Genomic DNA, 22334 nt, shown 5'->3' on the forward strand with positions numbered 1-22334 from the left:
CCTTGATTTGGAGAAGGCAGTTATTAGAAGGCTAGTCTCTGAAGGATGGGAGATTTATAAGAGATGGCGGGGGAGCCCCCTCTTGCCCACTATTCCTTTTTCCTTGGAAGTGTACCATTGTTAGTGCTTCAGTTTGTCAAGGGAGAGGGATACTCTGAAATCCACAGTGGAGTGAGGACTTTGAGGTTACAGCCCTGGTTTTTCTCCTGGTTTATTTATTCTCATCCGGTAGCAAGAAAGGCAAGTCTGTGAGCCTAGGGTGGGGCTCTTTTCTGGGAGGTCAGTACCCCGGCCAAGAGGCAGTGCTCCTCCTGGGATGGTTGTCCATGCCGCTTCGCCAGGGATTTCTTCAGAAGAGGCTACTTGCGGTTTACTCTTTTAAGACACTACTCCTGACGGGAAACGTTGGCTCAGCTTCTCAGCACTTTCCACAGACACAGACAGACATGAGTGAAAATCAGATTTGAGTGGGGCTTAAAAGCAACTGTAGAAGATCATGGAGTTGGGGGGTGGCAAATCTGTAGCACCAAAACACATCCTTCTAGTATATGTGGCAGGCATTGCTAATCAGCACCTATCCATTTCCACAGAGCCCTGCTTCCCAGTTGGTATGAACACATCCCTCCAGGTAGATACATCTAATCAGGAGATGTAGTACAGGCCTTGAAAGGGAATTACTGAACTGAAACCTCAGAGAAGGTCGGTAGATAATTAGTGGTAAAGTTGATATTAAAACCCAGAGATCCTCCCTCTTGGTCAATGAATTTGATTGAGGTTTATCTCTTCCCCCTAGCTACGGAAAGCCCTTCAAAAATAAGGGCATCTGAGAGGTTTCTAGTAATTCTTAGTCTGGGGTCTTTGTAAAGATACTTCAGAAAGAAGTATCAGCAATAGGGTCTTGGAGAGACTCTGTGTTAAGAGATTTCCAGGTTTCTTGGTCCTGTAAGGTTTCTTCAGTTTTCCATCCATCCATCCACCCGTCCATCCATCCATCATCCATCCAACCAACCAACCAACCAACCAACCAACCATCTTTTCAATACATAGTTATTAAATACCTACCATCTGCCTGGCCTTGAGTGAACCATGAAGGATACAACAATGAGGAAGATCAGCATGTTCTAATCATAAAGCTTACAATTTCCTCCTGAAAGTTCACAAATGCAGTGTTTTTTTAAAATCATTATTTTTTTATCTTTTCAGAGAAAGAGAGAGAGGGAGAGAGAGTGTGCATGCATGTGTGGGGTTGGGGAGGGGCAGAGGGAGAGAGAGACTTTCCAGCAGGCTCCACGCCCATCAATGGACAAATGGGAACCTGACATGGGGCTCAATCTCACAATTCTGAGATCATGACCTGAGCAGATATCAAGAGTTGGATGCGCTACTGTCTGAGCCACCCAGACGCCCACAAATTTATTTGATTTTAAGTCCATGTACTGCAGATTTAATATTTGTGATATTCTTAAGTGTCATTGCAGATTGGGAACATGGCACACACTCTCAGGCTGACAGCAAGAGTCTAAGTGAGAAGATTCTTTTAAGGGACACTTGTTATTTACTTACTATGGGTTGCACACTGTGCTAAGTGCTAGGGTGACTCTGCAGAAGAAGGACTTATTCTGTTTCCAGAAATCTCAGAAACTAGAACATACACAAGGTTCAGTAGCAGTGCTGGCCTGAAGAAGGAATTGAAGAAAGTGTTAGTCTGAGCATGTAAGCTCCCAGGGGGCTTCCTGGAGGAGGAAATGTTCAGAACTACCAAATGTTGATTGAAAAGGCCTTGAAGGTAAGGAAGAGTTTGAAATAATAACAATGCTAATGAAAGTCATAAAAACGTCATCTATGACCATTCCGTGTGTGCTTATTTTGCTAGTAAGTATCTTAAGTTTCCAATTTTAAATTCTTACAAAATGGTATGAGGCAGTATCTTTATTCTCATTTTGAAGATGAGGAAACTGAGGCAGAGAATATTTATGTGGCTTATGCATGTTCAGACACGCATTAAGTAGTGGAGTCAAGACTTGAACACAAGTCCATCTGAATCCAAATAAGTGCCCTAAACCATGGTCTTCTACAGCCTTTAGTGCTGGAAGGCTGGGGAAAAGGTTGTGGTTCAAGACCAGTCCCAAGCTCTGTCTCCATAACTTTCAAACACCTGGCTCAACTGGGAAAATCTCTGGAGATGCTGTCATAGCCCAGTTATCAATGAGAGAGGGTACCAGATGTCTCGAAGGCTGCTCAAGAGCCCCTTTGCCATCTCTGAGTGGACAAATCTATTTGTCCTTCAAGATAGAGCTAAAAAAAGTCATCTATTGTTAGAAGTTTTCTTGGGTAATTTTTTCCCTCTGAATTCTCTGAGTTCTTGACTTCATATGATCTCCATCATGTGTCATTCTAAAATTGATTTTGAGTGACTTATTACGTATGTATATCTTCCTCTTTTAGAGCACAAGCCAATTCTATCTTGTATTTATGTTGGACTATAAGGAGTTAGATTGAATGGAATCTGTCATCTCCATGTAGACATGAACTATATCTGAGTCATTCATCTCCTACTACCCAACACCAAGCTCAGTGTCTACAACATAGTGAAGGCACAATATGTTTATATTTACATGAAATAAAGCTGAATATATTTCTTGCTTTGAACTTACACATAGCAGGGGTACCTATACATGGAACGACTGAAGGAACAAATACTCTTATTTTTCTGATAGCTCTCAGAGAATTAGTTCTCCCATGATCTCGTCTAAGACAAGATGTATCAAGGAATTGACTATAGCTGCATCCCAGGAATTACTTCATTTTAATTCACTCAGCTGTTCACTGAGTACCTACTATGTGCCAGATACTACACTAAGCACAGGGTTACCAAGACACATTGGGCTTCTTCCCATGAGATTCCAGGCAACACCTCAAGGGTTCTTAAGAGCCTGGTACTGTCCGCGTTGAAACAGACCTTCCACAGGAACAAAGTAAGCTCAACTAGACCTTTGGCAGGAGACGAACTCAACCAGGCCTGTGATGTACTCAGTGTAAAATTCTGGTTTCAATGGGAGTGAAGCCTCCTGGGTTATTAGTCAGCAATTCTTTCCATTTCAGTGCAGTATTTGTTGTTGGTTAGATTAGGTCACTCTCTCTCCTTTTGAATTTTGACTTTTCACTACTTATTTTTCAGCTCCCAGAGATTTGAGGCTCTACTGAGACCATGTAGTGGGGAGTGCAGCAGATCAAAGGGCTAGAAAATGAGCTTTGAGGCACAGTCCTGCCAACCACTCACTGTGGGACCTTGGGCAGGTCCCATCCACTCTCCTGTCAAATAAGCAAGAGTGTGCATCCCCAGTCCTTGACTCTTTGGTTCTAGGGACCCATGATCCATTGCTAATTTGGCAATATTTCTGCTGAACTTAAATTTGGACTTCATTTTAGACCCATGTCAAGTAGCCAGTATTAAGTACAACCCTCTGCTCCCCCAAAACTGTTTCTTTCTTTTGCTGTTTGGCTGAAGGGCTGGTGGTGCTTTGTGAGTTCCTTCTTCCCATCCCCCAAACAGAAGTTTCCTTACCAACCCAATTAAACTCACAAGTCTTAATCCATAAAATATTTCCATCCAGACACAATAATGAGATTCATATTTGTGGTTTAGTATACCTAAGAAAAGCTCAGATGAAATATGACTAGATCCATTGATACATTCAGACCACAAACTGCCCTGGTGTGGTCTGGTTTCAATTTCTGAAATAAAAATTCTGCAGAGCACTTGCTTTCTCTCTCCTCTTTCTTGCCTAGACAGAAAGGAAAATAAAAAGTGGGTCTGACCAAGTGGCAACAATATAGGTTCTTATAAAATTCTGGAAAATTGCTCCAAATGTAAATTTCAGTTCATTTCCTAATGGAACAATGACCTCCTCTGGCCTTCATCCAGAATTTCAAGAAATCTAGTTGACTCTACTGGAAGTAGGTTCCTGAGCTCTTGAGCCAAAGCAAAGAGATTAGAGCTTTGTCTAGAAGGGATGGGTTACAGACTGACTCATGCCTCAACGTTATATAAGAGACCTTCTAAAAAGGGCTCTGGGACATGATGACCCCTGTGAAACTGTTGTTAGCCACCCAATGCCAGAGATGTAGCCTTGTAAGACTTTGAAAATTCTTAAGGAGGCACTGGGATGGGATAGAGAAGAACATAGTCTTTAGAGCAGAAAAATTGGAGATCAAACTCTGCTTACCTGCTGGGGAGCCTTGGACTAAAACCTAAAACATTTCTGAATGGTGGCTTCTTCAGCTATAAAATCAGGATCTTTCCAGGGTTGTTGGAGACAGTGACTAGAATAATAGAGTTATGAATGCTACCTAAATGTTAGTATCTGTTCTGCTTTTCTCTTCTCTTCCTCTGTGGCTTCCCTTATTAGGGAGCTCTTCAGCATCAGACATAATAAAAAATAGTAATATTATAGAGGTGGTTCAAACATTGACTGAGAGGTTGAACTGGTTTGGGACGCAGCTGAGTTTCAGCTTACTTGTCAACCTCAGTCAGCTGATATGGCCACCTGGCACCATGGCCTCGTCTGGACTCAGGGGTAAAAGTGTTGCGATGGCTTAGTAATGAACTCCATGGGTCGTGAAGTGAGAGAGCATTGATATGTGTGCTAAATATTTGGCATAGCAAGACTAGATGGCTTTAGCAATCTTTTCTGAGCCAATGTGCTGATATTTGAATGAATGGAATGCCGATTGAGACCTGAGACAGAGGGAACCAGATGGAGTGTCTGATGATATAAAGGCCGGTATGAATCAAGTGCAATAAAACTTGATGCATTTTGATAGAAGTTGACTCCTGAAATGAAACTATGCTTCTAAAATTGGAAGCAGGACACTGGACTTTCAGGGAAAACTAGCACTGCTCTGGCAATTAATTTGTGTGATATTCACACAAATTAACACACACATTTTCTGTTACAACACACATTGTCTGTTCTCTCTTTCTCAAATGGGCCCATTTCTGTGCTTCAACAGGAGCTAATACCGACTGAACACACCTGTGCCAGGAATCGTGCTGCCCGTCTTACTTGGGTTATTTTGTTGAATCCTCTCCAAGGCCTATGAAGTAGTTACCTTTCTTTCTTTGTTTGTTTGTTTATTTTTCATTTAGGGATGAGGAAACTGAGGTTCACACCGCTCCAGCTCACAGGGTTAGAAAGGGGCAGCAGGGATTTACTTCAGAGGGACAGACTCATGTGTTAGAGAGCCCATTCCTAACCCTCAGCTTTGCTGCCATCTTTGACTGATGTCAAAGTGTGGTCTGCACAGCAAAGCAAAAAGGCAAACTTCAAAAGGACCCAGTGGTCAGGGTCCAGGGTAACTATTGACAATAAAAGAACTTTACTTCCAGAGAGAGTTGGAGAAGCTGCACATGAGCCTGAAAAATAGATATTTTTAACCCCCGACTTGGGTTTAATTAGCTGTATAACTTTAGGTGGCATTTTGTAAAATGTAATCTACAACATGTTGGCAGGTATTAATACAAGGGAAAAAAAGATTTCCTCGTTAAACATGTTTGGAAAATGCTATTTTAAACCAAATGTTATTTTAAACCAAACAAATTATACAGCTTTGTTTACTTCAGGGTTTTCCAGGGTCTTTAATGGGTTTGTGTTCATGGGAAATCTCCAAGAGGGGGAGAGTTTATAGTGTTTTCCAAACCCACTTGATTATTTTGTGTTTGAAGTATGTCACAGGATTCGCTTTGGTGGCATACAATGGGGAAAGTGCAGATTTGGAACAAATCTACACCGTCCTCCTTCCATTTCCTTACACGTTAGATGGGAGTAATGATGATATTCAATCATGGCCAGTCTCTGAGTGCAAGGCTTGTGGATGGAGACTCTCCACCAACGTAAACCGTGAGTGAGGCAGACAGTGTCACACGTATTCTCTGACTGGAACTTTACAGATGCCCTTTTTATTTTAAGATTTATTTATTTATTTGAAAGAGACCATGAGCAGGAGAGGCAAAGGGAGAGGGAGAGTGAATGTCAAGCAGACTCAGTGCTGAGTGGGGCTCAATCTCATGACCCTAACATCACAACCTGAGCCAAAACCAAGAGTCAGATGCTTAACCAACTGCGCCACTCAGGGGTCCCAGCAGATGCCCTTTAATGGTGATGGCGACCTTAGCTGTTAGGAAGTTCTGTTCATATTTTACTGTTATGAGAGCTGAAGGCTTCAGAAGGTGAAATAGCTTGTCCAGCCAGTAATTATGTTATTTAGAATTAAGAACTCAGTCTTATAATTCCAAATCCTACGCTCTTTCTGCTATACCAAGTTATCTTTTAAAGTAAGATTCACTTTATCTTAAGTTTAAACAATATTTATGCAACAAATATCACAAGGATACACAATATCACTCATGCAAGTAGAATTGTTGGATCACTAAAATGGGGCCCCTTAGGAGGGTGGGGCTGGGGAGCCGGAGTGCATATGGCCATTTTATGTGCAGTTTTGAGCTTGAGGGGAGGCACGGAGCCAAATGTGCTATAATATCTATGTCTCAGGCAAATCTTTAAAGCCCCTGGAAACAGCCTACTCTCTTTGAGTCTGGTCTGGAGAGAAAGTGAGTAAGTGAGAGGAAGATAAAGTGAGAAGTAGCAGACAGAGGAGCTTAACAAATCTCTCCTTTCTGGAAAACTGGCCCTAGTGCTATGTACAACCAAAAAAAAAAAAAAAATACTGTTTCCAAGAAATCAGTCAAGGCATGAGAGTCTTGCAGAGGGTCTAGAAATTACAACTTTCATTTTTAAAAGAATGGACTTTCATGAACAAATAAGCAAATAAAGAAAATTGTGGAGAGGGGGGAGTCCTTTCTGGACAACAGCATTTAATTCAGCATATGACAGGGAAGTCAACAAATTTAGCCTGGGAGAGATAAAAGACAGAGGAGGTTCCAGGGGAAATCAAGGGTGAATCATAAAAATGAATAACTCTTCTGTCATTCTTCAAAGTTTCTTTCAGTATTATGTTTTTGGAGGGGGACTTACTAGATGAGCCTTTATTTCTGTTTCAATTGTGTCATATGTGTAAATATAATAATATACACCTTGCTAGGTTGTGGTGATTGGAAATTAGGTATCTAAAGTTAACACACTGGCAGGAGTCCGTATTATTTCTAAGTGACCAGACAGTAAATATTTTAGGTTTTGCAGCTAGATGATCTATGTCACAAAGACTCAACTCTACAACTGCAGAAAAAGTAGCCATGGTCATGGCATAAAGGAATGAGCATGGCTGTGTTCCAATAAAACTTTATTTATAAAAATAGGCTGCCACCTGGTGGCTTCCTGATGGTTGCTGGACTATAGTTGTAAAACCAGATACAGAGTGAACTGGACAAGAAGGAAACTAACCTTTTGTTGAGAGCCTTCTATATATCTGTTTTGGGCCATGTCTTATGCTAGAAGCTTTTTATACATGCTATCATTTATCTTGTCATTTGTCGTGGCAACCTGGTGAGACAGGTATTATTATGCACATCTGAAAGTTAAATTGAGACTCAGGGAGATTCAGTGACTGGTTTAGATGGACAGCCGGCATTTGGACACTAACTTGTGACTCTAAAATGCGTGCTCTCAATTACTACCCAGGCTGATGCATCAAGCAACTTCCTGTTTATATAAGGTGAAAAAAATTTTTTTAAAGATTTTATTTATTTATTTGACAGACATCACAAATAGGCAGAGATATAAGGTGAAAATTTAAATTAGTGCTGCTCGGTAAAGAGAGAGATCAGAGCCCGAGCAGACACCTCACCTTCCATTTCCTAGATCTTTAGCAGCAATCTGGTGGCTGTCTGTGTGTAAGCACCGAAATATTTGACCTCTTTCTCCCAGAGCCTCTGGCTGGACCTCAAGTTTTGTACACTTCCCCTTTGGAGAATGCTTAAGCCAAGGTGTACTGTTTGCAAACACTTATTAGTTTTTAGGCAGTTGTTGGCAAGTTTCCTTTGGCCTGAGATGGGATTCCAGAGTCTGCTGAAGCCTGGCTGTGCTCATTGATCATCTCCGCCAAAAAGAGCTGCTAATTAGGGTGACACCCCACTTTACCTCTAGAGTTAGGTCTTCTTGCTCTGGGCATTCCTGTTTAGCCCGAGTGGTTTGCTGGGCTTTTACCATAGGTCTAGATGAGTGAGAGCAAATTTATAGTCCTTTTAAAAATCTATGAAGCCTTGTGCTCTAGTGCAGAATTTACCAGAATACATTCCAGAATGTTTTTAGGTACATGTCCTGTGGAAAATGGCATTTGTGGTCAAGTAACTTGGGGGATATAGGTTAAACAAAGCTGAGTAGGTTCCTGCTACAGGATTTTTTAGATCATGTACTCTTCTCCCCCAAATCTCCCACTGGCTTCTAACCACACTTAGAATAAAATCTAAACTCCCAGCAGAGAACCTACAGAGCTCATTTCTCTGTTTTATTCAGATCTCTGCTTAATGTCATCTCCATGTCTCACCCTTTGAAAAGGACACCCCACTCAATACCATCTCATTGTCTGTTCCCTTACTACGTTTTCTGTTTCTTCTTGGCAAATACTTGCCTGAAATTGTACTCAAAAGTTTATTTGATGGAGTGCCTGGGTGGCTCAGTGGGTTAAGACTCTGCTTTCAGCTCAGATCATGATCCCGGGGTCCTGGGATCAAACCCCGCATCGGGCTCTCTGCTCAGCAGCGAGCCTGCTTCCCCCCTCTCACTCTGCCTGCCTCTCTGCCTACTTGTGATCTCTCTCTGTCAAATAAATAAAAAAAAAAATCTTAAAAAAAAAAAAAGAATTCCCAAGAACAGGACACAGTGCCAAGGATTCCGTAAACCCCTTTGTCCACAGAACACTTTTACAGTCGCATCTCACAAGAATGTTGCTCCACAGGCCACAGTTTTGGGAACTGCTTGTCTAATGGAGCTTTATTTCCCATGACCATTTCAACAATAGGTAGCAAATATGACAATAAAACATTTATACCCGAGTGTGAGTTTTGTACTAAGCAATGCACTCACCCTTGTACCATTTAATCAGCACAATAACCTTTTGGAGTAGGTACTACTATTTTGCCTTTACTATGGATGAAAATGAGGGTAAGAGAAGTTAAGTAACTTGGCCAAGATCATGTTGATAAGAAAAGAGCAAGCCCTTGAACCCAGAACTAATGCCAGAGCCATACTCTGAACCATTAGCTGATTCTCTCCTGTGCTGTGAATTTCTCCATGTCCTAAGATAGAGAACTCTTTGTCTCCATCCCTCCCCTGAGTCCTTCCCTTCCTCCCACTGGCTGTAGACTGATCCTTGTTATAACCTCCAGATAACAGGATCTCCTGTGACTCAGCCTCAAATCCCCAGACAGGCCTCCTCTGTCCTTGGTACTGGTTTTTCCAAACCCCAGGCAGGGCATGCTTTGATCCAGAAGCCTCCTCTGAAAGCAAGGGCATTCCTTGAAGTCTGTGCCCTGAGATAGTTTCCTGTCCCAGAACAGGGCTGGCTTCCTTCTGTCATAAGTCATGACAGTTGACTACACAGTAGTAGTAGACAGTAGTAGACAGTAGACAGTAGTCTACACAGTTGGAAGCCCAGAGGGCAAGACATGAAACAACCTCAAGTTTTGGGCTTTCTAAATAAACTCTAGTGAGGAAAGAGAAGTCCAAATCTGGGACACAGTAAGAACTCCTGTCTGTGGTGGAAGGTTAATTTTATTCCAATTGTGCTCAATTTCAGATGAACCAGATACAAATTCTCCTTTCAAGAACTATACTGGCAGGAGCAGACAGCCAGTTCCAGAATGATGAGGGTGATGACAGAAAAAGATACAGGGTAGAATGGGATGACAATAAAAGGACATCTCCTCTATCCGGAGGAGAGAGGTGGTTTTTGAACTGAATTTTGAAAGGAGATTATGAATAGGTAAAAAACCACAGGAAAGGATATTCTAGGAAAGAGGGAGTAGCATTTTCCAGGGCATAAAAATCACGAAACAGTTGGTGTTGAGAGCAGGGATTACAGCTGAAGTACAAGATATGTTTGGAGGTTGGAAGCCAGACCATGAAAGAAACTGAATTCTAGGTTGAAGATCTGAATTTTTTCTGTGGCCAGAAGAGAATCATTTGGGAGTCTTTAGGACAGGGAAGGTTTACCTACAACCCAGGTTGAGGGACAGATTGAAAGGAAAGGCTGGTAGGATGGGAGCCACTGGGAAAACTATTGCTATGGTCTATCTGTGAGATGCATGACCTGAACTAGGATGATGAGGGAGGGGTAGGGAGGCAGTGAACTGATTTACTTGTTAAGGCAATAGAATCCACAAGATTTGGAATATGGTGGTGTAGGAAGGAAAAAGTGGAAAGGGAGAAAGAATTAATCCCAAATTTTATTCTTCATTATATCTGCTAAGAGAGGAATAGGTTGGGAAGGGGAGAAATCGGATGAGTTTCAGATTTTGTCACTTCAAATGTCCTGCCTTTGAATGAAATATATTTGAAGTCACTGCCTTGGACGATACTATCCTGAGATATTCAAGAGGAATGATAGTTCCCCAGTGTACTAGGACATCTAATGCAAAACACCTGGCTCCATCTTATACATGGAGGGAAAGCATAAATAAGACACAGTCCACTCTAGTGGCTGTCATAATTGTTGACTGTCAATCAACAGAAGTGCAGGTGGCTTGGGTGAACTTGTTATTGATAAGAAGTTGTCAGAAATAGGTGACACTGGAGTGCTGGAATGGCAGAGAAGCTCTAAGATGGGCCCCAGTGATATTGCCCCTCCTGTTCAGATCTTTGTGCAATTCTCTTCCCTTGAGTGTGAGATGGCCTAGTGGCTTATTTCTAACCAAAAAAATATAGCTAAGGTGATGAGTATCACTTCCACAATTAAGCTGTACAAGATGTCTGTTTGTTTGCAGGCTCTCTCTCCTCCTCTCTCTTTCTCTTTCTCTCTCTCTCTCTCTCTCGTTGGCTTTGAAGAAACAAATGGCCATGTTGGAGAAGTCCATGCAGCAAGGAACTCAGGGTGGCCTTGGGCCAAAAAACCTCAAGAAACTGACTATAGCCAACAACCACGCACGTGAGCCTGGAAGCTAATAATTCCCCAGTTGGCCCTTCAGATGAGACCCCAATTCTGGCCAACACTGTGAGTGTAGCCTCAAGAGAGACCATGAAGTAAAATGTCCAGCTAAGTAAGCTATGCTCAGATTCCTGACCTAAAGAAATTTTAAGATAACATACGGATGTTACTTTAAACCACCAAACTTCATGGCAATTTATTACACATCAAGAGATAACAAACACAGTGGCCTCTTGCCTCAACCCATATGTGCTAAAGCTGTTCAGAGAATAAGACTCCGATCATTTTCCCTTTTAAAATAATATATTAACTCTGACATTTTTTTTATATTGTCCTTGTCTTCCAAGAGCAAGAGTCAGAAGACTTCGGACCGAGACCTGACCCTGTTGCCAACTGGAGTGAGATCTTAGAGGGACTTTTCCCTCTTCTGAGTCTCAGTTTCACTATCATCCAAATAAGGGGAGTTAAACCAGGCCAGCAATTTACAGAAACTTTATTATTATTATTTTTTGCCACAGAACTCTTTGACCAAAGGACATTTCATGAGGAAGCTCTGTGCACAAAACAGATATAAGTGAAGGGCTTAAGTTAAAATCAGATTGAGTAGAGCCCCTGCTTGGCCTCCCCATCTCTCCACGCAGCCCCCAAATCACCTTGGAGGTGGAGCCCCGGCTTAGAGGCTGCTGATGAGCCCTTTTAATGTCAACATCCTCTAGGTTCTCCGGAAAATTTTTTTAACAAACCACCTATGATTTAGAACACTCTCTAAGTGAGAACACTCTACTGTGACATCTCTACATCAAGCCACTTCCGTGTGACCATCCCAGGACCCAGGGCTGGAGTTTCCCAGAGAGCAGCTCTCTTCCTTGGGGGGCAGCACCAAAGGTGCCAGTGCCCAGCATGAAATGATTTTTACTTCCCAGAGTTCCCTAGCAGGTGGGTTCTTTTCTGCTCCTTGCGTACTTGCTTCTCCCAGACTGTTTCTTCCCTAACCAGAAAGTTGTGGCTTTCTTGTCTGGATGTATCCCCATGCTTTCTTGGTGTTGCTGTTGTGCTGTTATTTTGTATCCTGGTGCCTAGACTGGATGCAGTGTTTGGGAGAGGATCTGGCTGGCTGAGAGCCCAGGGCTGCTTCGGGCTCCCTTGTCCTGGCTGTGGTATGTCACTTCTGCACCGAGGCCACGTGTTCCTGCTGGACCACATACCTAGAAAGTTCCCCAGTGCACTGCTACGAGCCAGGAGGTCCTTATGCTGCACATGTAGGCTTAGAGCTCTGAACAGAAATATACTGACTTGCGCTCAATATTCAGTCCCTGCCATCTTTCTTTCTGCCACGTATGATTTTGCCCCTGAACATACCCCCTCCTCCCAAGGATCCCCTGGCCTGAAGTCCAACACTGGCAAGTCTCTTATCAGTTAAGCATTGCTCTCTCTACAGAACTGCCCTTTAAAAATGTAAATATTCCCCTGGAGAGTAACCTGCTGTCTTTAACTTCCTTCTTTTCTGAAAAAGGGAAGAAAACCGGAGGGCTGAGGGGCACAGTGAAGGTATAGTTGTGGGAGCTTTCCACTCTCCACGTTGTGCAAATGACAACCATTCTAGCCTCAGTTTACCCACCTGTAAGGTTATCTATGGTTGCTGGGACAATCTAAGAGTGAGGCATGAGAAAGTCATTTTATATGTTTATAAATTTATGTGCATCCTACTTTGTCAAAAACTGACCCAACAGAGAAAAATGCTTCAAAAGCCATGGAACATAGTTCAGAAGCGAGGCAATGCTGTGCTATTGTTCCATTTCCTTTGAGACGGCAGAGAGTTTCTTCAACAATAACTTACTGGGGGCCTGGTACCTGTCAGCAGGTGGCGAGGCTTTGGGGAAAATGAGCAAGACACAGTTGCTGCCTCTCTGATGACCTTGACGTCAGGGGTGTGCAGTTAGGTGGGGCAGGGGAGGGGATTATCAAAGTATTTACAACAAACAGAGGTCAGTCAGGGAAGCAGAGAGTTCTGAGGGAACCAGGAGAGGGGTAGCTGAGCCAGCCTTCGGGCTAAGCATGGCTTCACGAGGCTGCACTTGCTTCTGTGTGTGCACCTGCTTCAGGTCTCAGGCTGGTGAGGGGCCCCAGGTGTGGATCAGCCTTCACCCTGGGCTGCTTAGAGTCCAGTAGAAGAAACACATTGCATCAGGAATTATACACTAATTATTTCATTACAGTTTCCACAGGAAGTGAAACCAGAAGGAGCAAGTCAGAGATACCGCCAGTGGCTGCCCCGCTGAAGAGAACACTGGGGTTCTCATTCTCTTTTCATTCTCTCTTAGAGAGGGTGTCCAGCCCTCTCTGTTACCAGAAAATGAATAGAATTAAGGTGTCAAGCTTGACGTGCATATCCTAATGGGTTTTTTTTTTTTTTAATTTATTTAACAGACAGAGATCACAAGTAGGCAGAGAGACAGGCAGAGAGAGAGGGGGGAAGCAGGCACCTGAGCCGAAGGCAGAGGCTTTAACCCACTGAGCCACCCAGGTGCCCCCTATCCTAATGGTTTTAAGTATGTGTTCAGGACTCGGAGCTGGGTTTGAGTTCTGGCTCCGATATTTACTATCTGTGTGGAAGCTACTTAAACTTCTTCAGTTTCAGGATCCCCATGTTTGAACAGGGGCTGGTTACACTGGCTGGATGGTTGATGACTCAAAGGCAAAATGCCTGTAGAGTTGTTAGGAAATGTTAGCTATTACAATCACCCCCACACCCCAGTTAGAAGCCCTTCTTGGACCTGTTCACGCAGGAGTTCATAGCAGCCAACTCACCTCCTCCAGGGCAAGAATTAGCCACTGGTTTGCTCTGAGGCAAAGCTGTCAACTTTCAGATCTTACAAAATCTCTCCCGCTCTTGACGCAGGGTGTTTGAGGGGTGGGAGTGGGTGTCAAAGGACCAGCCAAAACTATTCAAGTTACCATGGCTACAGAATTAAGAACCTGTGAATTTCAGGAAATTGCAAAAAATCTGAAACAACTTGGCATGATTTTTTTTTTTTTCACTTCCATTCACAAAGAGACTAGAAATGCATGTGGAAGGACATTTTCTCACACAGTTTGCTTTCAGTGTGGGCATTTTGCTCATAATCCTTCACGGAGGGTCAAAGGATACACTGACAGTGCTCAGTAAGGTTATGACTAAGTAGAGGCCAGAGATATGACACAAAGCAGAAGGAAACAGAAAAACAATTCTAGGCTTGAGGCATTACTGAAAGAAAAGTCTGGTCACCAGGGTTGGAAACAGGTAGGCACACAGACTATTCCCCTCTACCAAGAAGTCACGCGGTACATGCAGCCCTTTATGATAGGTAAGGCCTTTTGTCGGGATGGGGTTATTGCCTGGAGATGGCAGGAGTTTGATGGGGTTTTCCCTGTTGGAAGGGAGCCTTCGTCTCATGTTTCCCACATGCTGGAGATGTTCAGATTGGCCGGGTTTAGATTCACGGGAATCCCCTGTGATCTTTTCAAGTCGAAAAGTAATTGAACCATCACCCTCATCTCTAGGACTTCAGGGGAATTTGTGGCTTGGAGCCTACAACCCTTTATTTCCCGATCGTCTTGAGATTCACTGCCCCAAGGCTGGGCACACTGATCTCACTCTGTCCCCACATCAGCCCTTTTACACCAGGTGCTCGGCTGAGCTGGCTCTCAGAGAGGGTGCGGGGCAGGTGCGGTCCTGCTTCTCCAAGCAGGGCTCCAGCTTGCAGAGCACAGCAAAGTACGTGCCTCCTTTCCTGGGAAGAAAACCAACAGTAATGACCCAACTGCTACCTTTAGTGTCATTCTTCTCTCTCTCTCTCGGGGCTGAAATTCGAACTTTTCTGTTTCCAGGCAGAGAACTGTACCACTATAAGCTGACCTTTTCTGGGCACCATGAAAAATGATATATGCAGGGCTATTCTGTAAAGTCAATAGATACCAATGCCAGCTGGGGCTTCTCTACCATCTGGCCAATGACTGAAAGAGATCATTCAAGGTTCCATAAGGGGTCAGCCCTGCCTGACGTCAGGAAGCAATGAAGCACCGTGGAAAGGAGAGTAGAGTTTTAGAGCGTGTGGGTTCAAAGCCAGCTCCGCTCCTGACTTATGGAAAACCCTCATGTGAACCACTTAACTTCTTGGGATTTTCACTCTCTGTCCATAAAATAGAGGGAGTGATTTATAACTTGCAGTGTTACACTGAGAATTAGATAAGGAATGACAAACTCTATCACACAGTTAGCCCTCAATGTTAATTACTGTGTGTATGTGTTTTATCCTCACCACAAGGAACTGTGTATCTGGGGTGAGCTGAATGTCTGGTACTTTCCAAACTAAAGTGACTTCAATGTGGAGAGACTTGTGCTTTATACCAGCTAGATAGCTTTGCTTTCCTCATAAGAAAACGTGTCTGTGTGTCTACAGAAACCCAGGGGAAGAGCAGAATAGGTGTTTTTAGTTCATCGTGAGCATCAGAAGGGGGAGACTTAAGGGGGACATGTTTTTCATTCTGTCAGCTTGAATTCCCTTCCCAAATTCCATTCTGGTTATATGATCAGGCTACTGCTGTATTTATGGGTGGCCACAGTCTGGCTGGAGGGGTAGATTTAGTCAGAAAGGAAGTTTTTTCCCCTTGTAAAGACAGCGAGCGCAAGAAGCAGCAGCATTCAGAAGGCACATGGTGAAATATGTTTCTGATTTGGGGGTCACCGGGACCTGGGTCTGAAAAGTGGCTCCATCACCCTGCATTCTAGGATCTGGAAAAATTATTCATCCTCTCTACTCTTCAACTTACATCTTTATCCAATAAGCATGGTCCATTTCTCAGAGACGCAGTGTGGATGTTTCGTGAGATGATGTGCACAAGGGGGGCATAGAATAGACTAGGCTCTCCATGTATTTTGGCTACTGGTATCATTAAAATAAATTAAAATAAAAAAAATAAATAAATTAAAATCAGCATCCCTTGTTAAGGCTTTTATGTTTCCCCTATTCTTGTCTATGGTCCTACTCGGGGAATCGTATTGATTCCTGTTCCAGGTGGGGACCCGAAGGGGCAAACTGCAATGCAAAACAGCAGCCTGAACGTGCACTGCCTTGTTTCATGATTTTTAACTGCATTTTGTGTCATTCAAGGTTCTGGGGAAATGTCCCAAAGGGCTGAGAACAATGGGGTGAGTTTCAGACCCTCCACTCCCACGTCAGCCAAAGCAGCCCCACATTTACATCCATATTGGAGTTCTGCCATCAATTTCATTTAATGAATGTTTCCACAGCTAAATATAAGTTTGAAAACCACTGTCTGAGAACACGAATTTCAGATAAGTCCTTATAAACTGAGAAGCAAGAAAACTAAGATAAACCTCCATTTATTGAGCCCCTACTACGCGTCAGGTACCGAAACTGCCATATATTATCTCATTTGGTCGTCACAAGAGCCCGGAGAGATACAGATCGTCACCCTCTTTATATGGACGACAAAACTTGAGGGCTGGAAGATCAGTAACTTCTTTGGGGGGAGGAGACAAGCAGTTAGTAGAAGGTGAGATAGGGAAGCTAGGGTTTTTCAAACAAAGCACAGAGAAAACAAACCTTTAAAGACTGTAGAGTTGGTAATACCCCTTTTAATCCTTATCCGATTCACACCGTTCTGAGCAAACCAGAGAATATTCATACCGTGCACGCATTTCTTCCCCCAAACGCCATCACCCACCTGAAACACGTACGGTCAAAGCACAGTCACCTCTATTGCAATGGGCCCCGATGCACACAATGCCAGCAAATTTCCCCCAGATTTCTTTAGTGCTGAACAAAACTCCCCCAGTCCTCCATGGGGCTGACCATATCCAAAGGGCAAGGCAGAAAGCTGGCTGGGGTGGGTAGCAGGTTTCACTTCTAAAGCACATATGGGAAAGCTTCATAAAAAGTGGTGGGTGGGGGAGTCCACAAAACATGAAAAAGAGGCATTCATTCTTCAAATGGGGCTCCCTGTCCTGCTCTCACTCAGGACGGAGAGCATTTCCAAGGAGACCCCCACCCCCTGCAGCATCCTACTTTGTAGCTGACAGCTTTCGAATCTGCAAACGCCCAAACTCAAAATCTTGCGCATTCTGGAGTCAGAAGCCGATATTTACATCCAGCCCTGGGCTGTTCTCTTTCTCCTAACCTGTGCCAAAACAACCTCCTGCTTGTGAAATATAGCCAAGTCTCCGACCCGCCAGCCCAGTGAGACGCCCTCAGACCAGGGAGATGAAACGAAGGGGGTTTGGGGTAGGGAGTGAGGAACACACGAGAAACAATCCAAGATTGCCTAAATGCCTCTTTTAACTTCCAAGGTGATGGCAGTGTTTGACAAATGACAGTGATTTTTCCAAACTTCCGGTTACTGAGCACTTACTCTCCCAAATGCTTTATGCTCCATTTCCTTCTCATAATGACAACAGAAGTTATTGTCCCCATTTTAGGTAAGTGGACACTGAGGCCCACAGAGGTTGCAGATTCTCATCATGGTAACATCTTTGATAGTGGTGTGGGGACACCAAAATGACCGACACCTGGCTTCGAAACTCAAGCTCCTAATCCCCTTGTAACACTGAAGAGAGAGAGGAGCCCCTATGCCCTTCTCAGAGTCTGCCAGGTAGATCTTCCCAGCCAGGGGGCAAGGGGTTTCTCAGGGCTTTCTGTGATGACGGGTGAGGAGGGGGATGTGATTCTAGAAAGATGCAGGGTACCACTGGCTCTAAGCACCCTAAGACATGCACAGGTACCCAGCCCAAGGATCAGTGAATCAGGAGATACCCACGGGGAGACCCCCTGCCCTTCAGCATGGAAGTTGGGGTCCTCCCTCCCACCTAGTACTCTAGCTGCTCATCTGGCCCTAGGACTTGCCTCCTCCCTTCTGTTCTCCAGCCCTCTCCCTCTCTCTGTCTAACCACAGGGAGGATGTCGTGGAATGAGGGATGGATACAAAAGTTTTGTACACTGCAAGGTGAGCGCCCTTTAGAGATAAAATTGTATTGTTCTATCATCTTCTATCAGCCTTCCCTTAACCTATCCCAGAGCAAGACCACAACGATCCACCTTCAAATTCTACCAATCTCCCCTGCAGATCAAAATAATCACAGGTGAATCAGCCAGGCAGGGAGTTAAGAGAAGATTTCCACTTTTCCTCGGGAGGACGCAGAGATAAAAACTTTACAGAAAGTTCCTTCCACGTGCGACTGCTCATAAAACTCAAACAACACTTCCAAACCTCCAAGTCGGGAAGGGGTAAGCAGAAGACAGTCAAGGTGCATCTGATCATAACAAATACACCGTTTTGCCAACAGCGAAGACACGGAGGAAGTTTTATAATGATGAGCCCACCGGTCCTCTGGCACCAAGAATGCAAACAGTGCACCATAACGATCTTTGGTGATGGGGGTGAAACACACTTACCTCTCCGGAGTTGGGAAGGACCTAGATCCTTGAATGAACCAGCTCCATGGAGTCAGTGCCCGGCTGTGAGCAGCGGGGCTCCCACGTGCGCTGCCCCCGGCGTCACCCGCAGCCGCACAGTCTTTGTGCGAAGAGAGGCCGGCGTGAGTCTGCGCTCGCGGGAGAGCAGTGACAGTAGGCAGGCTGTGGCCAGCGCAGCCAGCTTTGGCTGGCTTATATAGCAGCTCCTGCCTCTGTAATGGGACGCCTCGCCTCCAGACATCCTTTCCTACTTTTTCAGTTGGTGAATTAAAGGAACAGCCCTCCCAGCGGAACAGGGTTAGCTCATGAAAGACGCACTCGCTCCCTGCTCCCTGCCAGGAAAGGAACCCATTTGCATACAATTTATGGCAAAAGTAGGAATTCCAGCTTCCCTCCTCTGCCTCCTCCCCTTCTCCACCCCCAACCCAGACCCAGAGCAGCTGTAAGCTAGGTGTGATTTTCGCTTGGCTCCCCAAACGGATTTTCTCATTGTGAGACAGAAGCCCAGGGAATGAGAGGGCGCAGTACCGGCAGCTGTGGCTCTGCTGCTCAGGCGGGCTGGAAACTCCACCGCCGCCCTGGGCTCCGGGCGCGCTGGGGCTCTGCTCCACAGCTGCTCAGTGGCACTTTCAAAAGGAAAGGGGCTGAGCCCAGTTCCTGGAAAGAGGACCTAAAGCCCTGCAGAAGCCTGGGGCGGTTGGGTTTCTCTGGGCCAGCAGAGAGATAACCCAGGATTAGCTGTCAGCAGCAGGGCAGTGCAGGGAGCAGCAGATCTGCCCAGCTGGTCTTCTGGGAAGAGGGAGCGGTGCCCAACTGCCCAGAGGCTTCACCCTCCCAGCACCCTCCCAGCCCCCGCCCTACGAGGGGCAGCTTTGTGGACAATGCCCGTGTTCTGTGAGTGGGCCCGTCTTCTAAGTAGCACCTCCTGGGGAAAACCTTTCTGAAGTTTTCTTCTTAGTGCGGAAAGGTGTCCAGCACAAAGAAAAAAAAAAAAAGGTTAACAACTTAATCTTTGAGACATAAACTGAGCTTTTGCTCTCCAGCGTGCTGTGGATTCTTTCCAAGCTCTGAGTCATCAGTTCGATCGGTGGTTAGCATGCACTGAGGATCCGCAGGGCACACACAGGCATCCAAGGCAGTCGGGAAGCCTCGAGGGCACGTGACCCACGTTTCAGCTTGTCACAACGCACAGCAGTTTTGTGATAGCGGAGGGAAATGAGGCATCATGGAACCTGTGGCTATGGTTGGACCCACCCTTATTAAGTCTATAGTAGGTGCTCTTCGAGGCACTTTATGGATATTATTTCATTACAGGCTTGCTCAAGCCAAGCATGTGTCGACCCCTTTTGACGCACGAAGAAAGGGAGGTTTAGGGAAGTAATTCAGTCCACTCAGGGAATACACCTGGGAAGCATTTAGATGACAACACGGGACTCCAAGTTCTTTCCACTGTGCGCCACTGTCCAGGAACATTGTCAGGTGATATTTAAATGTTTTATGCCCTATTGAATTATAATATGGCTTGTACAAAAATCACTGCTCTATTTAAACATAGAAAATATATTTCTTTGTTCCATAAGAGCTAAAGGGAGATCCTTGTTTTTTTTTTTGATTCATTACTAATAATGAATGTATTTAATAATGAATGATGTAATTCCCATACTTGTTATTATTATTGCTGTGGGCCTCAGTTTCTCTGTCTGGAAAAAGCGGGACAAGGTTAGGTCATCCCCATGGTTGCTATGGCTCTGTATTCTAGGATCTTCTGCTTACGTGACCCTCCCAGACAGCAAGAAAGCCCATAAATAGTCATGTCATAAAACAGCTCACTTGAACTTTTGAACATTTTGGCTGATTCAAATGTTGGTTGTTTTGGAAGTTTTTAATTCTGTGTTGCAGCCAAAGTATATTGCAGTAGCACGAGACTGTGTCTTTCAACTCGCAGTGAATGCTTCCTGGCCTCTTGGTTTCCCAGATTCAACCAAGTTTATCTCTCGGGGTTTGGGAATAAAACATTAGAACAGTATGTAATACATTTCACATGGCGTATAGGCTACATTTACATATAGCATGTAAGCAGTATATGTTTGCGATTATGTGTGTATTTAACTGCAATAAGAAAGCATGCTAGAAGGCACCTGGGTGGCTCAGTGGGTTAAGCCTCTGTCTTCGCCTCAGGTCATGATCTCAGGGTCCTGGGATCGAGCCGCCCCACATCGGGCTCTCTGCTCAGCAGGGAGCCTGCTTCCGTCCCCATTCTCTGCCTACTTATGATCTCTGTCAGTCAAATAAATAAATAAAATCTTAAAAAAAAAAAAAGAAAGCATGCTAGAAAACAGGGTAATAAATATGACTTCTGGGAACATCCCAAACCTGACAGCTCCTATCCTCCCAGTCTTCCACAGGATAGACTGGGGGTCAAATACAGGTGTCTTAGACAATTAGAGGGAAAACAAAACCAGATATCACTAGACTGGTCCTCAAGGCAGGATTAGGTCAATGGAGCAAACACATGAGACTCTGAGTAAGCATTAAGTTACTATCATGGAAGTATATTCTGACAACATATGAAAGAGATGGCTAGCTTTATTTATGTATCTTTAGAAGAGACAAGAATTTTAGGAAGTTTCTCTAAAACCCATTTGGCATCTTGAGAGCCACACCCTGGCTTTTGTGTAAGGAGTGGTCCAGACAAGGACTCCTTTCCATCTATCCGTGCGCCTTTTGCTGCCTTTGTTCCAGGCAAATCTAGGGTCTGGATACGCTCTCCAACAGCTGAACCCTGGCTAATAATGCTGTACTCTACCCAGAATTCTCACCTCCACCTCCACACATCACCTATCGTCCAGTTCTGATCCAACTTCCCCACAGAGCTTCCTAGATTTCATCCACAAAAAGTGTTTCCAAACACCCTAGTATGTGGGAATTCCATTAGGACATTTGTTATCTGTACATGGAAGATGGATGTCTAGTTTTTTCCCCTTACACTCTAGGCTTCCAGAGGACAGGGATCATGCCTGCTTTTTCTGTGCCGAGCACAGAGCCTTGGACATTGCAGAAACTCAGGAAATAGAGTTTAATGGATGAATACAGTAATGGAGGAACAAGTGAATGTTTGACATGGCGTGCTATATCATTAAACATTGTCCTTGTTCATTCATAGAGTATGAGAGGGAAACTAGATTATCGTGTCCAACACACCCATTGCACAGATGAGGAAAGGGAACTCACAGAAATTACTTGCTCAAGGCCACCATGGATGCTTTCCACTCTAGACATTACAGCAGGGGATCCTTAGAATTAATAACCACTCACCCTCCTGTTTGGCAGAGGCCATACCTCTTGGCATCCGATCACTTATGGTCTTGTCCTTCTTGGTACTGTAAGCTCTTTCTTCCACATGAGAGGGTGGAGTGAGTGCTTGGAAACACCTCTGCACAGAGTGGGCCAAAGGCTGATGCTGTTGTTGCTTGCAGTCCTCCCTCATGGCTGCTGGTGGAGGCTGTGGTTTGGAGGCCAGAGGGAGCACGAGGGTTTGCCTCAGGTGAGATCATTCTCATTTCCTTGAAGGTCTGTGAAATGCAATGCTCTTTTCATTTTTCCAGATGGATCAGCCAGTGAGTGGAATGTCGGTCAGGACTACCACTGTCTGAGGCAGTCAGGCATCCATTTCCTTGAGAAGTCTGGCACCCACTTACCACAGGACCCTCTGCTTCCCACCTGCTCAGCCACTCGTTCACTGTTCCCAATCTCCTCCTCTTC

At 44.6% G+C, this 22334-nt stretch overlaps 1 protein-coding gene across 7 annotated transcripts in view; it reads right to left on the minus strand.

Annotated features, from left to right (window-relative positions):
* TNC (tenascin C) overlaps positions 1 to 18911 on the minus strand; it is a 92322-nt gene extending 73411 nt beyond the window's left edge. The window contains exon 1 of one of the 7 annotated variants that reach the window (XM_032865707.1): positions 18552 to 18911. The gene's annotated coding sequence lies outside the window, so the exon portion shown is untranslated. The remainder of the gene's footprint in view (positions 1 to 18551) is intronic. The other 6 variants (XM_032865701.1, XM_032865702.1, XM_032865703.1 and 3 more) reach the window with 6 other exon arrangements.
* Positions 18912 to 22334: the final 3423 nt, after the last annotated feature.

This window comes from Lontra canadensis, unplaced genomic scaffold (genome assembly GCF_010015895.1).
Source record: "Lontra canadensis isolate GAN:19392208 unplaced genomic scaffold, GSC_riverotter_1.0 scaffold30, whole genome shotgun sequence".
Lineage (NCBI taxonomy): Eukaryota > Metazoa > Chordata > Mammalia > Carnivora > Mustelidae > Lontra > Lontra canadensis.